Here is a 24,712-nt window from a genome sequence, read left to right as displayed (position 1 = left end):
CACAAATATGGCCAATTGATTTCCAACAAAGGTGCACGATCCTTTCAATGGTGAAAGCAAAGTCTTTTCATCAAATTCTGCTGAAACAATTGGACATCTGTATGAAGGGGATAAAAAAAAGAGAATTTCAACCTAGACCTCACACACCATACAAAACGTAACTCAAAAAGAATATTAGAGTTCCAAATGTACATGTGAAACCATAAAACTTGTTTAAGAATACTTAGAAGAACATTTTTGTGACTTGTGGTTAGGCAAAGAGTTCTTAGACATCGCACCCAAACCACGATCCATAAAAGGACAAAAGATAGGTTTCATCAAAATTAAAAACTTTTGCTCTGTGAAGGGCACCCTTAAGAAAATGAAAGGATAAGCCACTCATTGCAAAACTGTGTTTGCAAATTTTATCTCCAACTTAGGACTTGTATCCAGAATATAAAAAAAAAAACACTCTTAAAACTCAGTAAGAAATCACAACCCAAATGGAAATTGAACAAAAGACTTGAACAGACACTTCACCAATAAATGGCAGATAAGCACATATAGTGGTTTTTAACCTCACCATCATTAGGGATACTGCTTACCTATTAAACTAGCTAAAATGAAAAGGATTGACGGTTCCAAATGTTGGCTTGGTTGCAGAGCATCTAGAATTCTCAAACATTGGAAATGGAAAACAGTTTGGCAGTTTCTTAAAAATTAAACATTTACCTACTGTATGACCTAGCAGTCCTACTTCTGGGTATGAGAAATGAACACTTAAGTTCACACAAAAATTTGCACACAAATGTTTATAGCAGTTCCCTTCCTTATTGCCCAAAGCTGAAAATGACTTGTATATCCTTTAATGACTGAATGAATAAACAAACTGTGTTAGATCCATTCAATGGAATAAAAAAGAACAAACTATTGATATTCTCAACATCTTGGATGACTCTCAAAGGCATTATGCTGAGTGAAAAAAGCCAGTCACAAAAGATTATATGCTGTATTATTAAAACTATTGTGATGAAGAACAGATCAGTGATTTCCATTAGTTCAGAGATTGGGGTGAGGGTATGCCTATAAAGGAAGATCATGAGGGAATGTTTTGGGGCAGTGGAACTCTTTTGTATCTCCTATTTTGGACAGCTATACCTGTGCTAAAGTGCTTGGAATGGTACATTCTCCAAAAAGCAATTTTACTGTATGATAGTTTGAAACAATTAATTAATTGGTCCTGTGAAGAAAAAATATACTAAGAAATGTTTAGGTGGAGAACCAGCATAGAAGATCGAAATTTATTTAAAAAGCTTTGAATCTCATTTAAGTAAGAAGCAAAGTTGCCTGGACAGAGAGAGAGACAGGTTTCAGTCTGTACATTTGAGAAGAGCTGAATTTGGGAATAGTTGCTGAGGGTAAATGAAGCATTACTGAGTTTATCCTCAGTGGCAAATGGAATATTGTCGCCTCTAGGTAATATGAGAGAAATAATAAGACAGGTAAATGGCAGGATTGTGTCATAATTTGATTTATTAAATAAAAATTACCTGGTGTCATTTCCGATTGAAGAAGATTCCCTTTCATTTTGGAGATTCCTGCTGGTCTCCATTAGTTGATCAGAAGACAACTTTCAGGAGAATTACATTGTTGCTGGAGGTGGAAGTGGGCAAGAGTGGGATCTGATTAGAACAAAAATGTCTCGGTTGCAGAAGAAAGGGTTTGGCTTATAAGTAAACTAATGCATGCATCTCCTCTTATTTCTGTGCACATGTGCACAATCACCTTGCAGTTTTTCTTGTTAATTTTTGCATAAAGAAATAATTATTGCTTGGAAACTTGTGCCTATAAAACTACAAAAGTTTAAAAATATATGATGACTTTGTTTTGGCAATGGCTGATGGTGATGGGAGCACAACTTTGCATATATAATTAACACCACTGAATTGTATATTTGAAAAGTTACACACACAAACATACAATGTAGAATTGTATAATACAAAGAGTGATCCCTAATATAAACAGTGTGCAGAAGTTAATAGCATAGTTATAATATTGTTTCATCAGTTGCAACAAAGGTACCATCTTGTGGCAAAATGTTAATAACATGGAAAACTGTGTTGTGAGAGGGGGTTATATGGAAACTCGGCTTTCTGCATGATGTTTCTGTAGCTGTATAACTGCTCTAATTTATACATACACACACGTGCGCACACATATATGATGACTGACTTTCGTAATGAATTTGTTTAAATTCTACTTTTTCCATCTGAATGGATGCTGTTAAATCTTAATCAGGTTCTCATATTCTTAACCAAAAATTTGGCAGAACTGCAACCCCCTCTTTTTTCAGGTACAGTGTAGATTCCCTACAGTATGTGAAAGTCGCCATTGCCTCATGAATCAACTGTTTAAGAGACTGAAAAGGAGATGAGACTTTGATTGGAGATGTAAACGAAATGGACTTGGTTGAGATAGAGGTAGATCCAATTAAAGGGTACAGGATGATAATAAACGTGTTTTAAAACTTTGACTTCTGTGTGGAACCAAAGGAAGAGACGGTTATATGGTGCAAAGTCTATATTTTCTGTAGAACACTATATAATTTAACTTGTATGGTCAGTTTACTCAAATGCCATAATTACATGGAACCTTGACTAGGGAGTGAGACGTTGTTGTTTGTACAGGTTAGCATGAAACTCCGATAAAACCCAGAGTAATTTGGGCAGAGAATAAAAAGTATTTACAAAGCTCCCTTGAGGGACTGTGGGAAAATGTGGAGATATTAAACTTCTCCAGCTGGGGAATTCCTGATATTCTCGCAGACTTTGGAGACCCCCAGCTTAGTGGGCTGAACCCTCAATCTTTGGGCTTGCCCTTACAAAGCTTGATACTGCAAAGGAGAGGCTAATCCTACTCATAATTGTGCCTAGGAGTCACCCCCAGAGGGCCTCTTTTCTTGCTCAGATGTGGTTTCTCTCTCTAAGCCAACCCGTCAGGTAAATTCACCACCCTCCCCCCATACGTGGGCCATGACTCTCAGGGGTATAAATCTCCCTGACAATGTGAACGTGACTCCCGGGAATGAGCCTGGACCCTACATCATGTGATTGAGAAAGCCTTTTGGACCAAAAGGGGGAGGAGAATTGAAACAAAATAAAGTTTCAATGACTGAGAGATTTCAAACAGAGTTAAGGGGTCAGTCTGGAGGTAACTCTTATGCATTATGCAGATATCCCTTTTTAGTTTTTGTTTATTAGAATAGTTAGAAGGCAATATCTGAAATTGTTGAATTGCAATCCAGTATCATTGATTCTTGAAGGCGACCATAAAACTATATAGCTTATATTTTGTGACCATGTGATTGTGAAAACCTTATGACTCATACTCCCTTTACCCAGTGTGTGGACAAATGAGTAGAAAAAATGAGACAAAAAGTAAATGAATAATATGGAGGAGGGAAATATGGGACGTTTAGAGTGTTCTTTTTAGTTTTACTTATATTCTTATTTTTATTTTTTTGGAGTAATGAAAATGTTCAAAAGTTGACTGTGGTGATGAATGCACAACTGTATGATGATACCGTGAACAATTTTGTTTTATACTTTGGTTGATTGTATGGTATGTGAATATATTTCGATTAAAAAAGTAAATGAGTTGGGGAGGAGCGTTGTGGGATGCTTTGAGTGTTCTCTGTTACTGTTATTTTTATTCTTATTTTCATTTTTATTTTTTGGAGTGATGAAAATGTTCAAAAATTGATTGTGGTGTTGAATGCAGAACTATATGATGAAACTGTGAACATTTGTTGTACACTTTGGATGATTGTATGGTATGTGAATATATTTCCATAAAATTACATTAAAAAAAAGAAATGAAGAAGTACAAGCTGAAGTGGGATCTGCTAAGATGTGTTACAAATGTTAATGGTAAAAATAGGTGTGAAGAGAAGAAGTCTTAGACATATTTACAAACTTGTGAAAATTTAAGGTGTTCAATGCATGTGATAAATTTCGTTTGCTCTTGCAGACTTAACTTTATCAGTTCTGTGAATTTTTTGTCAGAAACTGAAGCTCGTATCTTGACTTGCTCTATCACACCACAGTTCAATTGCTTAGCAGTGGTAAAGTTGTATTGTGGCTTTTTTTTTTTAGTTCAGGGTCAAGATTGAAACTTTTACAAATGAGAAGAACCGCCCTCAAGTACTGTTACTGAACACTAAAAGTCTTTGGAAATTAGCTTTTGCTGCAGAGTTAATAATATTTCTTAATGGAAATAACCAAAAGTTAAAAGGCAAAATAGTGCTTATATGTAAAACTTATACTGTGATAGTCATTTTGATGACAACTAATGTTTGTATCCCAAGCAATATCAAGCTGCTTTCTATACTACATATACTGTTAAAAGTTAAATCGTGTACTGTCAATTTCCACTCAAATTTACAGCAGATAAATATTTTGAGCTCCAATTATACTTCTAGTAATGTTTTTTGGACCTCAATGCAGAAACAAAGGAAGTCTCCATTTTTCAAAATCTATTTGAGTATGCAGTGAGGATTTTCTACCTAACCTTCATTGTAAATGATTAATCTGCATTATGATGACATGCTAAAAGGCAAATATCAAGAATAGAATTCTATAAATGTCTTCCAAGTGATGAATACGCCCAACTAAAATCACAGGCTCATGGATTGATAATAAGTATTTGCCAGTCCTATCTGTGAAAAGACATTTTCAGAGATGAAATAGGTAGAATTTTTTTTTACATATCAATGTTAACAAATGAACATTGGCAATCAATTTTAATGGTAGGAAACCTTAACTTTGAACCCAAACTAAGTAAAATATTATTCCCCCCTCAAAGAAAGAATTTCATTCTTCTTGTTAATAGACCTGCATTACAAAAAATTGTTCTGTTATTATTATTATATTTTGAAATTTATCAATAAAAAACTTATGGGAATTTGTTTTCTTTCTTGTCACATAAGTACTGACAAAATAGTCTCAGTTTTGCCTTTTGGCCTGGAAAACCTGACCTGGAAAAATATTTATGATTTGGCTATTTTCAGAAAAAGTTTGGCACCTCTTGGTTAGTTGATTAAATTTGAAAAGGAGGGTGATGGAAACGGAGAGATCTGTTTCTGACTGCACATTGTGGCACCATTCTTGCAGGCAAATATTTCGGGAGGAAGAAGAGATTTGGCATTGGGACAAAGATGAGTAGTTGAATTTTGGATCTGTATTTGAGATGCCTGTGGGAGATTTTCAGCAGCCAGTTGAAAATTTGGGTCAGAGTTTCAGGAGAAAAACTGGGACTGTATAAGTATTAGTATAAGATGATAATAGAAGTCATGGGTGTGGTTTTTAATGTATTTTGTATTCCTTGAGAAAATAAATGCTTTTTCTACAATATTTTCTATTATAAAACCAGGCTAATTTTTCACTCAGCTCCTGAAATACAGACTCTAGGTCACAAAGTGACTACTATCCTTTGATTATATACTGTGAGTGATGTTGTACATTCTTTTCTTGACTACATGGAATAAATGCCTTTCACTATGTATAATTTTAATTCTCAGCTATAATACTTGAAGTAGAAGCCAGAAGATTTTTTTTTTTTAATAAGGCAAAAAGCATACATGCATTTTGGCTCTGTCAATGGTGCTTGCAGAAACCACAGTGTTTTTATCAGAGGGAAAGCAAAAACTTGTTTACAGTGGAAAGCATAACAAAATCTGTGATCTTTTTGCCTGAGGACTCTTTCCAAAACAACTTACTGTAACAGACATCTAAGGTCAGTATTTCCTAATTAAGAATTTTCAGCTGGAGCTCCTAGTCTCAGCCATCACTCATAGGGCCATTCCAGCCTTAATGCAGTGTGTATTTCAAGTTATTAGTCAGCATCCTGGGGACATAAATTTTTTATTTTTAAATAATATGAAAGAGAGAGATGTTTTACTTTTTATTGCTAATAATTTTTAACTTTTTTTTCTTGTCTTGTTCTGAAACCAAATTTAGAAATCCAGCATGTGGTATAGGTATCTCTTTGTTAGCCATCTGTGAGCAGGGAAATTCATGTACTGATTTTTATCAGAATGCTTCAGCAAATATTTGTTCAATTGAACTGAATAGAATCAGCAAAATAAGGGACTAACTGGTTGAAGAATAAATAAACTTAGAAAGGAGACACAGGTGAGTCATTTGAGTTCTCAAAGACTGTATCAAGTGACAGAAAATTGGGATTGGTTTGACTCATCCTTACTTCTTATTGTATTTTAGCCTCTTTTAAGATATGTAATTCCCTGAAAAAAGATCTTTTTACGTTTGAGGTCTTTATGGGTAGAAATTATCCAGGAATATGTACTAGGTCTAGTATTTGAATTTTATAATAGAAAAAAATTAGCAAGTAAAAGAAGTGGCAAGTCAGTTTAGAGATAGGGTCACATATTTCTAAGGACACACTGAATCACATCAAACCTTATATAGGGACTACCATATAAACTGAAGGTAATCTTTTATTTTGTATCCTCTTTATCTGTCTTCTACTCTTGACACATTTTTTTATCCTTCATTTTTTTAAGTATGGAAAACCTCAGACATAGAAAAGAGAGTATAGTATAATGTACTCTTAAGTACTCACCAGGTTGCAGCAATTTTCAGTTAATAATAGAGGGCAGTCCCTATTGTTTCATCTGTATTTTGCCACCAACACCCTCGTTACTCCCTCACACAACCCCCCTCCACATGCACACACCATAGACATCTTTACAACTGGCTGCTTTGAATCAGGATCCCAAGGAGAGCCACACATTGCTTTGTTGATATATCTCCCCCACCCCAGCTCTGGTTACGTGTCCAAGTTGGCCATCAGACTCGAGACTCAACTGGCTGTAATCTAATAAAACTATGTTTATTTAGATTTTCATAAGGACCAGAGGCAGGAAATATAGCAGATATAGCATCTTCATCTCATTGGAAGGCCTAAGAGTTAATCCAATACACAGTTTCTTTTAGCCTCTTACCAGCCCTGAGTGTTTCTGCTGCCAACAGTGAGAGCCAAGGTGTGTGGATGTCACCTTGACACAATGAAGCCCCAGCCTCAATTTTTCACTAATTTATATATCCTTCTGGTTAAGGACCAAGGCCTGCTTAACATTTCACAGCTTCCACAATCCAGAGGCAGTTCTATAGCAAATGAAGCAGACATAACAATCCACATTTATCTCAGTTGTTTCCAAGGAAACAAGTAGCAGAAATGGGACACTGATGTCATTCCCAGGAAAGTATGCACCAACCCAGGCCAGTGTTAACCCTTTACTCACAAGATCTCTTAAGTATTTTTCCATCTATTAGTTGCTTTTTTCCTCTTTCCTTTCAATTTATTTGAGAAAACTATTTTATTTGTCGTGTAGAACTTCTCACATTCTGGATTTTGTCGATTGTATCTTCATGGTGTTGTTTAATATATTTCTTTATCCCCAGTTTCTGTTGTAAACTGGAAATTAGATCTAGAGACAATTCAGGTTTGATATTTTGGCAAGAATACTTAATAGCTTGTGTTATGTGCTACTTATTGCATCATTGTAGGAAGCTCACGTCTAGTTATTTTTCTTTTGGTTAATCTGTAAGTTTATGTGTTGTTATCCTGATCCAGCTTTTATATAATGTTTCATCAGCTTTTTTTTTTTTTTTTTTTTTTTTTTAATCATCATTTTATTGAGATATATTCACATACCACGCAGTCATACAAAACAAATTGTACTTTCGATTGTTTACAGTACCATTACATAGTTGTACATTCATCACCTAAATCAATCCCTGACACCTTCATTATCACACACGCAAAAATAACAAGAATAATAATTAGAGTGAAAAAGAGCAATTGAAGTAAAAAAGAACACTAGGTACCTTTGTCTGTTTGTTTGCTTCCCCTACTTTTCTACACATCGATCCATAAACTAGACAAAGTGGAGTTTGGTCCTTATGGCATTCCCAATCCCACTGTCACCCCTCATAAGCTACATTTTTATACAACTGTCTTCGAGATTCATGGGTTCTGGGTTGTAGTTTAATAGTTTCAGGTATCCACCACCAGCTACCCCAATTCTTTAGAACCTAAAAAAGGTTGTCTAAAGTGTGCGTAAGAGTGCCCACCAGAGTGATCTCTCGGCTCGTTTTGGAATCTCTCTGCCGCTGAAGCTTATTTCATTTCCTTTCACATCCCCCTTTTGGTCAAGAAGATGTTCTCCATCCCACGATGCCGGGTCTACATTCCTCCCCGGGAGTCATATTCCACGTTGCCAGGGAGATTCACTTCCCTGGGTGTCTGATCCCACGTAGGGGGGAGGGCAGTGATTTCACCTTTCAAGTTGGCTTAGCCAGAGAGAGAGGGCCACATCTGAGCAACAAAGAGGCATTCAGGAGGAGACTCTTAGGCACAAATACAGGGAGGCCTAGCCTCTCCTTTGCAGCAACCGTCTTCCCAAGGGTGAAACTTATGGTAGAGGGCTCAACCCATCAAACCACCAGTCCCCTATGTCTGTGGTCATGTTAGCAACCATGGAGGTGGGGTAGGCGAATACCCCTGCATTCTCCACAGGCTCCTCAAGGGGGCACTACATCGTTTTTTTTTTTTTTTTTTTTTTCCTTGTTTGTCTTTTTTCTTTTTTTTTTTTTAACTTTCCCTTCTTTTTTCAAATCAACTGTATGAAAAAAAAAGTTAAAAAGAAAACAAACATACAATAAAAGAACATTTCAAAGAGACCATAGCAAGGGAGTAAGAAAAAGACAACTAACCTAAGATAACTGCTTAACTTCCGACATGTTCCTACTTTACCCCAAGAAAGTTACATACTATAGCAACATTTCAGTGAACTTGTTCCTACTACATCCATCAGAAATTAACAGACCATAGTCATTTCTGGGCATCCCCAGAACGTTAAATAGCTTATCTGTTCTTCTTGGATTATTGTTCCCCCTTCCTTAATTGCTCTCTACTGCTAGTTTCCCTACATTCTACATTATAAACCATTTGTTTTACATTTTTCAAAGTTCACATTAGTGGTAGCATATAATATTTCTCTTTTTGTGCCTGGCTTATTTCGCTCAGCATTATGTCTTCAAGGTTCATCCATGTTGTCATATGTTTCACCAGATCGTTCCTTCTTACTGCCGCGTAGTATTCCATCATGTGTATATACCACATTTTATTTATCCACTCATCTGTTGATGGACATTTGGGTTGTTTCCATCTCTTGGCAATTGTGAATAATGCTGCTATGAACATTGGCGTGCAGATATCTGTTCGTGTCACTGCTTTCCGATCTTCCGGGTATATCCCGAGAAGTGCAATCGCTGGATCGAATGGTAGCTCTATCTCTAGTTTTCTAAGGAACTGCCAGACTGACTTCCAGAGTGGCTGAACCATTATACAGTCCCACCAACAATGAATAAGAGTTCCAATTTCTCCACATCCCCTCCAGCATTTGTAGTTTCCTGTTTGTTTAATGGCAGCCATTCTAACCGGTGTTAGATGGTATCTCATTGTGGTCTTAATTTGCAACTCTCTAATAGCTAGTGAAGCTGAACATTTTTTCATGTGTTTCTTGGCCATTTGTATTTCCTCTTCAGAGAACTGTCTTTTCATATCTTTTGCCCATTTTATAATTGGGCTGTCTGTACTATTGTCATTGAGTTGTAGGATTTCTTTGTATATGCAAGATATCAGTCTTTTGTCAGATACATGGTTTCCAAAAATTTTTTCCCATTGAGTTGGCTGCCTCTTTACCTTTTTGAGAAATTCCTTTGAGGTGCAGAAACTTCTAAGCTTGAGGAGTTCCCATTTATCTATTTTTCTTTTGTTGCTTGTGCTTTGGGTGTAAAGTCTAGGAAGTGGCCTCCTAATACAAGGTCTTGAAGATGTTTTCCTACATTATCTTCTAGGAGTTTAATGGTACTTTCTTTTATATTGAGATCTTTGGTCCATTTTGAGTTAATTTTTGTGTAGGGGGTGAGGTAGGGGTCCTCTTTCATTCTTTTGGATATGGATATCCAACTCTCCCAGCCCCATTTGTTGAAAACACCATTATGGCTCGGTTCGGTGACTTTGGGGGCCTTATCAAAGATCAGTCGGCCATAGATCTGAGGGTCTATCTCTGAATTCTCAATTCGATTCCATTGATCTATATGTCTATCTTTGTGCCAGTACCATGCTGTTTTGGCAACTGTGGCTTTATAATAAGCTTCAAAGTCAGGGAGTGTAAGTCCTCCCACTTCGTTTTTCTTTTTTAAAGTGTCTTTAGCAATTCGAGGCATCTTCCCTTTCCAAATAAATTTGATAACTAGCTTTTCCAAGTCTGCAAAGTAGGTTGTTGGAATTTTGATTGGGATTGCATTGAATCTGTAGATGAGTTTGGGTAGAATTGACATCTTAATGACATTTAGCCTTCCTATCCATGAACATGGAATATTTTTCCATCTTTTAAGGTCCCCTTCTATTTCTTTTAGTAGAGTTATGTAGTTTTCTTTGTATAGGTCTTTTACATCTTTGGTTGTTTATTCCTAGGTACTTGATTTTTTTAGTTGCTATTGAAAATGGTATCTTTTTCTTGAGTGTCTCTTCAGTTTGTTCATTTCTAGCATATAGAAACATTACTGACTTATGTGCATTAATCTTGTATCCCGCTACTTTGCTAAATTTGTTTATTAGCTCTAGTAGGTGTATCGTTGATTTCTCAGGGTTTTCTAGATATAAGATCATATCATCTGCAAACAATGACAGTTTTACTTCTTCTTTTCCAATTTGGATGCCTTTTATTTCTTTGTCTTGCCGGATTGCCCTGGCTAGCACTTCCAGCACAATGTTGAATAACAGTGGTGACAGTGGGCATCCTTGTCTTGTTCCTGATCTTAGAGGGAAGGCTTTCAGTCTCTCACCGTTGAGTACTATGCTGGCTGTGGGTTTTTCATATATGCTCTTTATCATGTTGAGGAAGTTTCCTTCAATTCCTACCTTTTGAAGTGTTTTTATCAAAAACGGATGTTGGATTTTTTCAAATGCTTTTTCAGCATCTATTGAGATGATCAATTGATTTTTCCCTTTTGAGTTTTTAATGTGTTGTAATACATTGATTGTTTTTCTTATGTTGAACCATCCTTGCATGCCTGGAATGAACCCCACTTGGTCATGGTGTATGATTTTTTTAATGTGTCTTTGGATTCGATTTGCAAGTATTTTGTTGAGGATTTTTGCATCTATATTCATTAGGGAGATTGGCCGGTAGTTTTCCTTTTTTGTAGCATCTTTGCCTGGTTTTGGTATTAGATTGATGTTAGCTTCATTAAATGAATTAGGTAGTGTTCCATTTTTTTCAATGTTTTGAAAGAGTTTGAGTAAGATTGGTGTCAGTTCTTTCTGGAAAGTTTGGTAGAATTCCCCTGTGAAGCCATCTGGCCCTGGGCATTTATTTGTGGGAAGATTTTTGATGACTGATTGGATCTCTTTGCTTGTGATGGGTTGGTTGAGGTCTTCTATTTCTTCTCTGGTCAGTCTAGGTTGTTCATATGTTTCCAGGAAATTGTCCATTTCCTCTACATTATCCAGTTTGTTGCCATACAGTTGTTCATAATATCCTCTTATAATTTTTTTAATTTCTTCAGGATCTGCAGTTATGTCACCTTTTTCATTCATTATTTTGTTTATATGGGTCTTCTCTCTTTTTGATTTTGTCAGTCTAGCTAGGGGCTTGTCAATCTTGTTGATCTTCTCAAAGAACCAACTTTTGGTGATATTTATCCTTTCTATTGTTTTTTTGTTCTCTATGTCATTTATTTCTGCTTTAATCCTTGTTATTTCTTTTCTTGTACTTGGTTTAGGATTGGTTTGCTGTTCATTTTCTAGCTTCTTCAGTTGATCCATTAGTTCTTTGATTTTGGCTCTTTCTTCCTTTTTAATATATGCGTTTAGTGCTATAAATTTCCCCCTTAGCACTGCTTTTGCTGCATCCCATAGGTTTTGGTATGTTGTGTTCTCATTTTCATTCGTTTCTATATATTTAGCAATTTCTCTTGCTATTTCTTCTTTAACCCACTGATTGTTTAGGAGTGTGTTGTTTAACCTCCAGGTATTTGTGAATTTTCTAAGTCTCTGATGGTTATTGACTTCTAATTGTATTCCATTGTGGTCAGAGAATGTGCTTTGAATAATTTCAATCTTTTTAAATTTATTGAGGCTTGTTTTATGTCCCAGCATATGATCTATTCTGGAGAAAGTTCCGTGAGCACTAGAAAAGTATGTGTATCCTGTTGATTTGGGATGTAATGTCCTGTAGATGTCTGTTAAATCTAATTCATTTATCAGATTGTTTAGGTTTTCAATTTCCTTATTGGTCTTCTGTCTGGTTGATCTATCTATAGGAGAGAGTGATGTGTTGAAGTCTCCCACAATTATTGTGGAAACATCAATTGCTTCCTTTAGTTTTGCCAATGTTTCTCTCATGTATTTTGTGGCACCTTGATTGGGTGCATAGACATTTACGATTGTTATTTCTTCTTGCTGAATTGCCCCTTTTATTAGTATGTAGTGGCCTTCTTTGTCTCTCAAAACATCCCTGCATTTGAAGTCTATTTTATCTGAGATTAATATTGCTACACCTGCTTTCTTTTGGCTGTAGCTTGCATGAAATATTTTTTTCCATCCTTTCACTTTCAGTTTCTTTGTGTCCCTGTGTCTAAGATGAGTCTCTTGTATGCAACATATTGATGGTTCATTTTTTTTGATCCATTCTGCGAATCTATATCTTTTAATTGGGGAGTTTAATCCATTTACATTCAACGTTAAAACCGTGAAGGCATTTCTTGAATCGGCCATCTTATCCTTTGGATTATGTTTGCCATATTTTTCCCTCTCTCTATTAATATCCTTTATTGTACCCATACCGAATCTCTTTAGTACTGAACCTTTCTCCAAGTCTCTCTGTCCTGTCTTTGTTTGTCTGTCTGTAGGGCTCCCTTTAGTATCTCCAGTAGGGCAGGTCTCTTGTTAGCAAATTCTCTCAGCATTTCTTTGTCTGTGAAAAATTTAAGCTCTCCCTCAAATTTGAAGGAGAGCTTTGCTGGATAAAGTATTCTTGGCTGGAAATTCCTCTCACTCAGAATTTTAAATATATCGTGCCACTGCCTTCTCGCCTCCATGGTGGCTGCTGAGTAGTCACTACTTAGTCTTATGCTGTTTCCTTTGTATGTGGTGAATTGCTTTTCTCTTGCTGCTTTCAGAACTTGCTCCTTCTCTTCTATGTTTGACAGTGTGATCAGTATATGTCTCGGAGTGGGTTTTTTTGGATTTATTCTATTTGGAGTTCGCTGAGCATTTATGATTTGTGTATTTATGTTGTTTAGAAGATTTGGGAAGTTTTCCCCAACAATTTCTTTGAATACTCTTCCTAGACCTTTACCCTTTTCTTCCCCTTCTGGGACACCAATGAGTCTTATATTCGGACGTTTCATATTATCTATCATATCCCTGAGGTCCATTTCGAGTTTTTCAATTTTTTTCCCCATTCTTTCTTTTATGTTTTCATTTTCCATTCTGTCATCTTCCAGGTCACTGATTCGTTGTTCAACTTCCTCTAGTCTTGTACTATGAGTGTCCAGAATCTTTTTAATTTGGTCAACAGTTTCTTTAATTTCCATAAGATCATCCATTTTTTTATTTAGTCTTGCAATGTCTTCTTTATGCTCTTCTAGGGTCTTCTTGATTTCCTTCATATCCCGTACTAGGGTCTCATTGTTCATCTTTAGTTCTTTGAGTAGCTGCTCTAGGTGTGTCTCTTCTGGTCTTTTGATTTGGGTGCTTGGGCTTGGGTTATCCATATCGTCTGGTTTTTTCATATGCTTTATAATTTTCTGTTGTTTTTGGCCTCGTGGCATTTGCTGACCTTGATAGGGTTCTTTTAGGGTTTGTAGACCAGTTGAAGTCCTTATCTCTAATTTATCAGATCTACAGCTTCGTGGAGTACACTTTCTCTAAGTAACCAGCAGGTGGCGTCCACGAGCCACCTGTTCTCCACAAGCCAGATCTCCCCTGCTTAGCCTTTTTGGTGAGTGGGGGTGTGAGTCTTGTGGGGCCCAATTGGTGTCCCAAGCTTGCGTGTGTAGTTGGTGTTGCCTGCCCTGTATGTGGGGCGTGTTTCTGGGCAGTCGGGTAGGGGGGGTGGCCCTAACAATCAAATCTCCCTGATGATCCTAGAGTTTTAAAGCTACTGCAATAGTCTAATCCTTCAGTTCAGTCCTGCCACAGTTTGTCTCTGCCACTGACCCACAAGTCTTTGGTATTGGCGTATGGCTCCTGAGACTTGCAAGTGGGCCCCTCTTCCAGGCTGTGCACCCTGGGTCCTCTGTTGAGGGATGACTGTGCTATGTCGCAGGTGAGTGCCGTCCCCCCAGGGCAGTTCTGGGCTGCTGGGCTGTGTTGGGAGGCTCCCAGTCTGCTCAAATGATGGCTGAATGGGGCTCTGTTAATTCACACTGCTCCCCCTTCCCAGCTCTGGGACATTCAGCTGAGGTTGCAGGGAAGGCTAATGTCCACGCCCAGTTTTGTGGTGTGTGCCTGTTATTTGAAGCACTTCCGTCACACTGGGTTGTCTGGGGCAGCTCTGGGCTATGGGGCTGGCGATGGGCAGGAGTGTTTCCTGTCCACCAGGATGGTGGCTGTGAGCGGACACCCCCCTTTTCTTGGGAAGTTGTGTTGTTTAGTGAATTTTCTCAGCCACTGGATTATTGCCTTTTGTCTCAGAGCTCTCTTAGTTCTGCTCTTGACTTGACGTGCCCAAATTTCAATTCTTTGAAGCTTTCTGTATTGAGCTTCTTAGAGTAATTGTTTTAGAAAAAGCAAAAAGGATTTAAAAAAAAAAAAAAAAAAACGGCCCTCCTCAGCGATCTAATGGGTTATTGAAATGCTAATAGACAAAGCAACCAGGGCCATTAAGGAAAAGTGCCCAGGGCAGAGAGATCAGCCTTGCTTCGGGATTTGCATATGCGCCTCAAGGCCTGATCTCCGCCCTTCCCCTTTCTGTGTTCACCAGAACTCCAAAAATCCTCTGCTTTTATTTTGGAGTTTTTCGTGTTGTTTTTTTTCTATGCCTGTCTCCTCTCTGCTGGGCTGGCTGCTCTCAGAGTCTCTGGTGTCTGGCCTCAGTCTATCTATGGTTGGAGTTTGAATCAGTAGAATGAGTTTCCGGTAAGAGCAGCCACTGCAATTCTCCCTTCTCCTTCCTGGAGCTGACAGCCCCTCCTCCCCCGGGACTGAGCCTGGCAGGGAGGGGCGCGGGTCCCCTGGCCGCAAAAACTTACAGATTTCGCTGATCTCAGCAGTTCCACATTTTCATGAGTGTTGTATGAAGTATGCCCAAAGACAGATTGCTCTGTGGTGTCCAGTCCACGCAGTTCCTGGCTTTTTACCTACTTTCCTGGAGGAGTAACTAAAACATACAGCTCACCAGTCTGCCATCTTCGATGATTTTTTTCTTCATCAGCTTTTTAATGTTGATGATTATTGGCTGGATCAGTGTGGCCAAATATTTTCTGTTACGGGCCAGATAATATTTTAGGTTTTGTAGACCACATAAGATCTTTATTGCACAATTTTCTTTCTTTTTGCAACTTTTTGCATATGCAAAAGCCATTCTTAGCTCCCTGTCCATACATAAACAGGGTATGACCTGTTGTTTGCCACCCTCTGGGATCCATTATTTTATTAGGGGTTGCAAAATGAGATATTTCTGTTATTGCTTCTTTTAATTAGAATTCCTCTGAAAAGATTTTTTTCTTTTCAATTATTTGCTCCCCTGAGGTATAATTCCTACAGAAAAGGTAGAATGAACACCTGACTTTTTTCTATTTTATTTACCAGTATCCAAAAAATTAGTTGATTCTCTAGCATTCTCCAAAGGGTATTTGTCTTAGTTTCCCAGCTCCTGTGACACTACCACATAGTGATAAGGCTTGCTTTTTCCTGGGGTTGATAGCATTTTGGCTAGCTGGCAATCCTTAGGCTTCTTAACTTTTGTATCACAGGCGATATCCTCTTCTCTTTCCAGTTCCCGCTGACTTCTGGCTCCAGCTCCTCCCTGTGACTTTCTCTCTATAAGGCCTCTAGTACTAGGGTTAAGACCCTTCCTGATTCAGTTGGCTACATCTTAACTAAAAATAACATCCTCAAAAGATCCTTTTTAAAATGGATTCACACCCACAGCAATGGGATTAAGATTAAGAATGTGTTATTTTTGGGGTACGTAATTCAATCTTCCACAGTAACCATAAATTTTATTTTGTCTTGTTTTTATTTTTAACAAGGAATCCTTTGGTACTTATGGATTTTATTTAACAAACAACATTTCGATGTATTTCAAACCATTGCATATTGGCTAGTGGGGGCTCCTTCAAGATGACTCCAGGATCTTTTTGACGTTGTCTTTTATCCTTTTTCAGTGTGCTATTTGTAAAGTTTGACAAATGTATAAATCCATGAAATCATCACCCAATCATGATAATGAATGTTTCCATCACCCCAAAAGTTTTCCTTTTACCCGTTTATAGTCCATTCCTCCCTCCATTCCCATCTGCAGGCAAATGATCTACTTTCTGTCACTGTTGATTAGTTTATTTTTTTAGACTTTTAGATAAATAAAATCATATAGCGTATTCCCCTTATTTCTTCTTGCTTTTTAAAAACAGATGAATGGTTGTGAGATTACTTTATGTTGTTTAATATATCATAATTCATTTCTTTCTATTGCTTAGTAGTATTTCCAGAGTAAGGAGATTCAGAATTGTTTATTCATTCACTGGTTAATGGACATTTGGATTGTTTCTCATTTTTGGCTAATACTAATAGAGCTGCTAAGAACATCAGTTGTGACTCTTTTTACTACTTATGTACCCACTAGCAATCTGTGAGATGTGCTGTTGTTCTACATGGTCACTTACACATGGTTTGGTCACATTATAGTGTGTATGCACTGGTATCTCAGTGTGGTCTTCAGTTGCATTTCTATAATGACCAATAAGGTTGAAAATCTGTATATCTTTTAGGTTAAGTGCCTGTTCAAATCTTCTGTGGTCACACCTTCTTTTACTGCTTGTGTTTATGTCAGTACAGTCAGTGTCACGACACTCAGTCTGGTCATAGTCAAGTTTTCATGTCTGGGAGCCATTCTGCCCTTACAATAAAAATGATGATGGTCATGATAAACATTTAATGAACATCTATACTATTCTAGGCCTTTTCTAAGTAATTTAAAGATATGTATTTATTCTTTGCTATAATTCTGTGAGGTACATATTATTCTAGTTTTATAGATGAGGAAAATAGTGATCAAGTATAATTTATTTGCCTAAGGTCACAGAGCTGGTAAAACACTACTGGGCTAGTGTTCTACTATTTTTTGTTTAATTTTATAGTGTAAATGCATACAGTTTATTGTTTGTAAATTATATCTCAATACAGTTGATTTTTTTAATTCAGTTTTATTGAGATAAATTGACATACTATGCAGTCATCCACAGTGTATAATCAGTTGTTCACAATACCATCATATAGTTGTGCATTCATCACCACAGTTGATTTTTGAACATTTTCCTTACTTCAAAAAAAATAAAAATAAGAATTAAAATAAAAGAGAACACCTAAAACATTCCGTTCCCCCATCCCACCCTATTTTTCGTTTAGTTTTTGTTCCCATTTTTCTACTCATCCATCCATACACTGAATAAAGGGAGTGTGAGTCACAAGGTTTTCACAATCACACTGTCACACCGTGTAAGCTACATAATTGTACAGTCATCTTCAAGAAGCAAGGCTACTGTGTTGCAGTTTGGCAGTTTCAGGTATTTCCTTCTAGCTATTCCAATACACTAAAAACTAAAAAGGGATATCTATATAGCGCATAAGAATGCCCTCCAGAGTGACCAATCGACTCCATTAGAAACTCGATTAGAAATCTCTCAGCACTAAGACTTTATTTTGTTTCATTTCTTTTCCCCCTTTTGGTCAAGAAGATTTTCTCAATCCCACAATGCTGGGTTCAGACCCATCTCCAGGAGTCATGTCCCTTGTTGCCAGGGAGATTTACACTCCTGAGAGTCATGTCCCACATAGAGGGAAGGTCAGTGAGTTTACCTGCCATGTGGGCTTAGAGAGAGAAAGCAGGCTGTTGTTCTTAACCAGCAAATTAAGTTGTTCTTTAAGTGAGTTAGCACTAACCATATGGGTAGACTTATTATGGCTTGTCTCTTTCCTGTTCCATGAGGTTGTGCCATGAGAGGCTATTAGTGAGGACTATTGGCTCTGGGGTCCAACAGTCTAAGTTCAAATCCTGGGTTTGCTACTCTTTCACTGCATGACCTCAGGAAAACCTTTGATCTCTCCTTTATAAAACAGAACCACATTCATTCATTAATTAAAATATTTATTGGGTGTCTACTGTGTGCTGGGCATTATTAAGATGCTGGTGATAAAATCCCTGCCTTTATGGAATTTGGATTCTAGGGGAGACAAACAGGATAAACAAGTAACTGTGTAGAAATATCAGATTGTCTGGGATAGTTGGATATCTGTATGTAAAAGAATGAAGGAGGACCCCTATCTTACACTATATACATAATTTAAGTTAAAATGGATTAAAGCCCTGAATGCAAGAACCAGAACCATAATACTCCTGGAAGAAAACATAGGGTAGCATCTTGTATTACGCAGTAGTTTCTTAGACTTTACACCCAGAGCACAAGCAACAAAAGAAAAAATAGATAAATGGGACCTCCTCACAATTATAAACCTTTGTGCATCAAAGGATTTTATCATGAAAGGGAAAAGACAGCCTAGTCAATGGGAGAAAATATATATATATATTTTAACTAAGAGAAAAGATATTTAATTATTTCTTGGTCTAATCTCTTAAAGCGCTCCAAGTGTTTTCACAGGTGCAAGGGGAGGGATTGTTCTCAGCTAAGATTTACCAGTGATTCCAACATAAGTTAAAAAACACGAAATCACGGTGCTTTATGCTTACTTTTAAGCTCTGCACTGAAAAAAAGAAAAGAAAGGTGAAAACAATGATAGATTAGTTTACAGTGACGTCATCTTTGCCCTTAAATTAATCTTTTCTCTTTGGGGCTGAAGAGGAGGAGAAAATATTATCCAATAAGGGTTTAATATCCAGAATATGTAAAGAAATCCTATAACTCAGCAATAAAGACAGATAACCCAATTCAAAAATGGACAAAAGACTTGAATAGACATTTCTCCAAAAAAGATACCCAAATAACCAATAGGCACATGAAAAGATGCCCAATACCACGACCTATTAGGGAAATGCAAATCCAAATCATAGTGAGATGTCATTTCACACCCACTAGAATAGCTACTATTTAAAAAAACAGAAAACTGCAGGTGTTGGAGAAATAGGAGCATTCATTCATTGCTGGTGGGAATGTAAAATGGTACAGTGCTGTGCAATATAGTTTGGCAATTCCTCAGGAAGCTACTCAGTGTATACCCAGAAGAATTGAAAGCAGGGACTTGATCAGATATTTTCACGCTGATGTTCATAGTGGTATTATTCACAATTGCCCAAAGATAGAAGCAACCCAAGTGGCCTTCAACAGATGAATGGATAAACAAAATGTGGTATTTATATACAATGGAATATTATTCAGCCATAAAATTATTCAGTCCTGTTGGTACCGGTTTGTTTCACTCAATATGGTATTTTCAGGGTTCAACCATGTTGTCATATGTATCAGAACTTCATTCCTTTTACACCTAATATCCCATTGTATGTATAAACCACTCTGGTGGGTATGAAGCCATTGCAAATAAGATGTCTTCACAAAATTACTTCAGTTAAAGTATGGCCCAACTGTATCAGGTTGGGCTTTAATCTGGATTACTGGAGTCCTTTATAATCAGAATGACATTCAGAGATAGAGAGAGAGTCATGGGGAGCAGCCAGAAGGTAAAAGTCAATGGAAGAGAGAGAAGATGCTGCCATGTGCAGTGCCATGTGACAGACAAGCCCAAGACCAAGGATGGCTGACAGCGTCCCCAGTATGCCAGTCTTTGGGGAGTTTTCCTAGCCTCAAACCTGTGAGCCAATACATTCTTATTGGTTAAGCCAACCCATTGTATGGTATTTGTTTTAGCAGCTAGAAAACTAAAACAACCATATTCTGTCTGTCTATTCATCTGTTAATGGACACTTGGGTTACTTCAATCTTTTAGCAATTGTGAACAATGCCGTTATAAAAGTTGGTGTGCAAATATCTGTTTGCATCCCTGCTTTCAGTTCTTTGGGGTATATACCTGTAAGTGGGATTGTTGAATCATATAGTAATTCTATACTTAACTTTCTGGAGAACTGCCAAACTGTTTTTCATAGCAGCTGCATCATTTTACATTCCTTCCAATAATCAAACTTGATCAACAATCCCAGTTGATCATTATGTATGATTCTTTTAATGTGCTAGCATTTGGTTTGTATAGTATTGTGTAGTATGTAGCTTGCTAGGGTAGTATTTAGTTTGCTAGTAATTTTTTAATGAATTTTTGTATCTAAATTCATAAGGGATTTTGGTCCATAATTTTCTTTTCTTATTGTTTATCTTCCCTTGGTATTAGGGTAATGTTGGCTTCATAGAATTAGTCAGGAAGTATTTCCTCCTCTTCAATTTTCTGAAAGAGTTTGAACATTCCAACATTCTTGGAATGTCCGGTAAAACTCATGGTGAAGGCATCTGGTCCTGGGCTTTTCTTCACTGGAGGTGTTTTAATTTTTTTTCTGATATTTCTTCCGTTTCTTCAATTCGGCATCTGTGGGGTCCTTCTCCAGTCCATATCTTTCTCCAGAGTTTCAACAATTCAGAGTTACCCTTTTTTTCGTTGACTCTCTGGAGAGGAGTTTTCAGTAGCTGTTTATGTTGCCATGTTGATGATGTCACCTCATTGCCTGTTTTTGTGAATAAAATTTTCTTTGGAATACAGCTATGCGCTTTCATTTGTGTATTGTCAAGGGCTACTTTTGCTGTACAACAACAGAGTTGAGTAGTTGCAGCAGAGACTGTATAGCCCCCAAAGCCTAAAGTATTTACTCTCTGGCTCTTTACAGAAAAAAAAATTGCTAATCTCTGATGTAGATCATGTGTTTTATATAGAGTGGATACTCAGTAATTATAGAATTGAATTGATCTGACAAATGTGTACATGTGGTACACTCTAGTATTTTCTATTTTATTTTAATAATTAAAAAATAAAATACTGATTACCACCCACAGTTTGGAGGTCTGCCTTAAGATGTTTTGATGGTTTGTCAAGAAGAGTGGATATTTTACATTTTAAGGCCACCTGTGAATCTATGGTCAAGAGGATTCAAGTGTGGGATAGACTTAACAAAAGTGATACATCTGCATCTGCTACTCTTACTAATGCTTTATGTTATATAGCCTGTAGTACAGCTAAAATACGTGAAACCTCTTGAACCCCGATCAGAAGGACCATCAATTAATAATATAATTAACACGGTTTGACAAATTTTAAGGCCCCGTATTATCCATTGCTGTATAACAGTATTACTGCAAACTTTGTGGCTTAAAACAACACACATTTATTATCTCATCATGTCTGTGAATCAGGAGTCTGGGCATAGTTTAGCATCCTCTGCAAGGCTGCCACATTTTGGCCAGGGCTGTGTTCTGCTGTGAAGGCTTGCCTGGGGAAGGATCTTCTTCCAAGTTCACATGGTTGTTGGAGCATTTAGTTCCTCACAGGCTGTTGGACTGAAGGCCTCAGTTTCTTGTTGGCTGTTGGTCAAAAGCCACCCTTAGCTGTTCGCCATGTGACTCCATTGGGCAGCTTACAATATGGCAGCTGGCTTCTTCAAAGCCACTGAAGGAGAACACTTCCTTGCAATATAGATGTTATAGTCTTGTTACTGAAATCACACAAATGACATCTCATTACTATTGCTATATCCTTTTGGTTAGATGCAAGTTGTAGATCATGCCCACACTTGGAGGAGGGGGATTTAGACAAGAGTGTGAATACCAAGATGTGGGTATCCTGGGGGCCACCTTACAATCTGTTAGCCACAGGTCTATACAATTATAACACATTTTTATTAGGGCCATCTATTCTAGAAGAAGTGATATGGTTTGCTTCTTTAATAGAAAAAGAACTCTAGACTGTGAAAATAGTATGTTACGTGATAATTGGTAAAAAGAAGCAAGATATTTTGGTTCTTTTAGGCCATAGGTTATAGTTTCTTAGTAATGCTATCTGAAGAATTCTAACCCAGCTGTTTCCTACCAACTCTTCTAATGAGCAGAATGGAACAAATCTTGTCCTCTTGGTAGGATCTGACACTCTTGATTCCTTTTTCCATCTTTAGCCCCATTTCTCTTGGTTTCTTGGTAGCTCCTCTTCTGGTTCTCCTTCTTTTCTGTTTGTTCCTTGCCATTCTCCTTTCGTGATCATTTTCTTATTTACTGTTATAGTTTAATCACTTTTGTGTGCCTCATACACATTGTATATGCTCAGAAGTTTTTGTTGAATGAATGAGTTAAATGAATGGATAATAATTTTGAACTTGATTTAGTAAGCCAGAGTTTTTCAAACTGGGTCTTGATGAGATTGACAAGTTTTAAGGCAGGGTTCTCAGGGCTTGTAGTGAGAAGCTAAGCAGATAGAGGTGTAAATCAGTGCTGCACATAATATTGTTTGTAGACTGGTGCTGATGTGTGAAGGATTTGTTTCTGATGCTAGACAAGATACATATAGAAATTGTACTTTAATTGTAAGTAACAATATGTCACACCCTGTGCTTTTTTTTAAAATTCAATTTTATTGAGATATATTCACATACCATGCAGTCATACAAATTGTACATTCAGTTGTTCACAGTACCATTAAATAGTTGTGAGTTCATCACCAAAATTAATTTTTGAACATTTTCATTACCACACACACAGATATAATAATAAGAATTAAAGTGAAAAAGAACACTTGGGTACCTTTTTTTTTTTTTTTTTGCCCCCATTTTTCTACTCATCCATCCATATGCTGGATAAAGGAGAGTGTGGTCCATTTGGCTTTCCTAATCATGTTGTCATGCCTCATAAGCTACATTTTTATACGATTGTCTTCAAGATTCAAGGGTTCTGGGTTGTAGTTTGATAGTTTCAGGTATTTACTGCTAGCTATTCTAATTCATTAGAACCTAAAAAGGGTTGTCTATATTGTGCATAAGAGTGCCCACCAGAGTAGAGTGACCTCTTGGCTCTTTTTGGAATCTCTCTGCCACTGAAGCTTACTTTGTTTCCTTTCACATCCCCCTTTTGGTCAAGAAGATGTTCTCCATCCCACAATGCCAGGTCTAGATTTCTCCCTGGGAGTCATGTTCCACGTTGCCAGGGAGATAGACTTCCCTGTATGTCAGAGCCCATGTATGGGGGAGGGCAGTGATTTCACCTGCCAAGTCGGGTTAGCTAAAGAGAGAGGGCCACATCTGAGCAACAAAGAGGCACTCAGGAGGAGACTCTTAGGCACAATGATAGGCAGGCCTAGCCTCTCCTTTGCAACAACAGTCTTCCCACAGGCAAGTCCCATGGTAGAGGGCTCAACCCATCAACCCCCCAGTCCTGTATGTCTGTGAGCACATCAGCAGTCATCAAGGTAGGGATGCCCAACACCCCTGCATTTTCCACCAGCTCCTCAAGGGGGCTCTGCATATTTTTTTCAATTTTTTTTAAATTAACTTTTTTTTTAAAAATTAACTATTAACTGTATCAAAAAAATTTAAAAAATACAATAAAAAAACATTTCAAATAAACCATACCAAGGGAGTAAGAAAAAGACAACTAAACTAAAATAACTACTTCCAACATATTCCTACTCTACCCCAAGAAGAGAACCTAATATAGCAGCATTTCTGTGAACTTGTTCCTATCATACCCACCAGAAATTAACAAACCGTAGTCATTCCTGGGCATTCCCAGAACATTAAATTTACCCACGATAGTTTATCTGTTCTTATTGGGTTATTGTTCCCCATTCCTTAATTGCTCTCTATTGCTAGTTCCCCTACATTCTACATTATAAACTATTTATTTTACATTTTTTGATGTTCACATTAGTGATAGCATGTAATATTTCTCTACACCCTGTGCTTTTATGGCAGCTCTCTTTAACTTTTAAAGTATGGCTTGATTCCTCTTGGCAATACTTGTGGCATGAAAGCATATCCTTTAGTGCAGGCTGTATTTACTGTAAATACTTTTATAACTATTGCTGACAATACAAGTCTAATGAATGAATTTTAAATGGTAATGGTTTGCTGATATTAACCAAAGTTGATCACTAGTTGTGACTTGATGAAAGTATTAGCAGATGCCAAATGTGGACATGCTATATAGATAGGCCTCAAATCTTTGGCAGTCTATCTTTGTGGTATTTCTTGTTGGGTTTGTATCTCCTCTCCATTCTATTCCTGATTAGGTTATGTTTGGGACATTAGCTGCTTTCATTTTCCTCACAGATAGGATCTGACTTTGGTCATGGAAGAGGTATTCTTGGTACATGTAAATTTTTTAATGTCCTCTTCAGACCGTCTACATTTAAACAGATGTAGCAACATTTGGTATATTTGCAGTCCTTTTTCCTTTTAGATTTAAACTGGGGCTTGGGGTAA

General features: G+C 37.2%; 1 protein-coding gene across 1 annotated transcript in view; it reads left to right on the top strand.

Annotated features, from left to right (window-relative positions):
* CDKAL1 (CDK5 regulatory subunit associated protein 1 like 1) overlaps positions 1–24,712 on the top strand; it is a 732,119-nt gene that overhangs the window by 327,826 nt on the left and 379,581 nt on the right.

Source organism: Choloepus didactylus, chromosome 7 (assembly GCF_015220235.1).
Source record: "Choloepus didactylus isolate mChoDid1 chromosome 7, mChoDid1.pri, whole genome shotgun sequence".
NCBI lineage: Eukaryota > Metazoa > Chordata > Mammalia > Pilosa > Megalonychidae > Choloepus > Choloepus didactylus.
This window is presented reverse-complemented; position numbering and strand designations above follow the sequence as displayed.